Genomic DNA, 2,400 nt, shown 5'->3' on the forward strand with positions numbered 1-2,400 from the left:
ATTAATATAAAATAGAAGGATTCAAAGAAAGAAAGAAGTGGTAGAGGTCCGACAATGGTCGACAGAAGTCAGGAGGTGGTCGACAGTGATTTGGTGGCGATCAGAGGTAGTCTAATAGTAATGGTGGTCCAACAGTGATTACTGATGATAATAAAATATTGTGTCCTAATCATTAATAAAAGATAAAAATGTAATTAAAATCAAATATTTATATATTAATTTTAAATTAAACTAATTTATGTTTTACCTAGTTAATTCAAAATATAATAATGACACAACAGTAGGTAAGAAGGATATAGCAAAAGTTGTGAACATTATATTATTAAATCTCTCTATATAATCTCAAAAAAGATTAAATAAGATATCCAAGATTATGGAAAATTGGTTCGAATAGACCCATTTGAACCGATCAAATTGTGAACCGAAACAAAAAACAAATTGGTTAAATATTGAAATTGGAAAAATTAGAAACTGTTTTTGGACCGTTGAATCGGCTAGGAATCGATCAGTCGAACCGAATCAGAACTCGGCCGATTTTTTGAAAATTTATCTAGACGACGTTGTTTTGGTTTGTGTTTAGTCTCATATTGGAACCCACGAACCCTAAGTCCCTAACGCGCAACAACCAAAGCCATTCTTCAGTCTTTACCCTCGTCACTCAGCCTCAGCCACTCTCCTTGTCCTTCTCCGTCCAGCCACCGCCTTACTACCGCCGCCGTCGCAACCTCAAAGCCACCGTCGCAACTTTCTTCCCCTCCATTGTGCAACCACCGTTCGAACTTTGAAGCCACTATCCTGAACTTCGTCGCAACCTCCTGCCTCCGTTGCGCATCCACTGTCCCGCCGGCACTATCTAGCTCCTCGAACTCCGTCGCAACCACTTCTGCGTCTGTTATGAGCTTCTGCCGCCTCTATATCGCCTTGCTTCTGCCGCAGTGTTCCCTCTTCGTCGCTTGTTTGAGCTTGCCTCAAGTCCTCGTTTCTGCTCCAGCCTGCTGTTATTGTCATGCTTCGACCTCTGTTTTGGTTGAGCTTTCACTGCTGTTCAACCCTCATCTGAGCTCCCTCTCCCTCATTTGAAACCCTAAATCTCTGTTTTGTTCATTATATTTTTTTTGTAAGTAATTTCTTACTTATATCTATTTTGAGTTTTCTTAAGTTTCTTGAATCAATATAATTTAGTTTGTTCATTCATGATTAATGATTTAATTGCATACTAATTTTTATTACTGATGATGAATAATGAATATTATTGAACATTATTGAGTTGTTCTTGTTATGAGTAATAATTTTCTTAAGTTTCTCTATTATTAGTAATTTAGATTATTTTATTTTACAACAATTATGGAACTATTATTGTTGTTCAGATGTATTTTTTTATTTAATTATTCAGTGTTGTGTTTATTGTTGTTGCTGATTGTTACTGTTTTTGATGGTTTTGATTATTGTTGATGTTTGTTCACTGGTGTGTTTGTTCTTATTATTTTTTATTGTTGATATTTTTTATAGTGCTGTTTGTTTGTCATGCTGCTATTTTTCATATTGTTTTTGCATTCTTATGTTGTGTGCAGCTTAATTTTTTATATTCTTTGTGTTGTGCTTTAGTTATTTAATTGAAGAATTGTTCCTAACAAAATTAAAAGAGATGTTTAAGAGTAATGAAAAAATTACTATTTAGGAATGTGTGATCCAATGAAATAGTTAAAGGTTCTTGACTATGGCTTTTGTCTTTTAATTTTGATGATTAATAACAAATTTTAATATTTATCTTTGATATTTGAATATTTGATATTTAGATATTTATTTAGTTTGTTCTTGGATAAGATTATAATACTTTGAGTGATGTAATATTTTTAATTTGAATAATATTTTAAGATTTATGTTAGAATATAATTATATTGTAATATATTTATTTATATTCTATTTATTATTTTATTATAAAATAATTATTTCAATTAAACTAAATAAATCAATAAATTAATAGCTAATACAGTTTAATGACCCATTTGATTTTCAAAACCTTAATTATGAAAAGAACCTTAATAAGATGGCAAAGTATACATATATATATTTTAGAAACTAACGAAAATTGTAAAAAAGTCAAACACCAAGTTAAATCATAGTTACATTCTAAAGCATGAATTACACGTTTACTAAACGGGACAACAAACTCAATATGAGCTATGATGCACATGATGCATGGACCGGATATGGAATATGATACGACATAAGACACGCTGACATGCGAATTTTAAAATTTTATATGATACGGGGATATACATACATATAAAATATAAAGTATTTTTTAGATAAATCGTAATGATATTTTGATATTTTATTGATATTAAAATATAAATTAAAATTTTTAATGTCTTATTTTAATTATATCAAGTATTTAAA

The sequence above is a fragment of the Arachis ipaensis genome, chromosome B04 (assembly GCF_000816755.2).
Source record: "Arachis ipaensis cultivar K30076 chromosome B04, Araip1.1, whole genome shotgun sequence".
NCBI classification, from domain to species: Eukaryota; Viridiplantae; Streptophyta; class Magnoliopsida; order Fabales; family Fabaceae; genus Arachis; species Arachis ipaensis.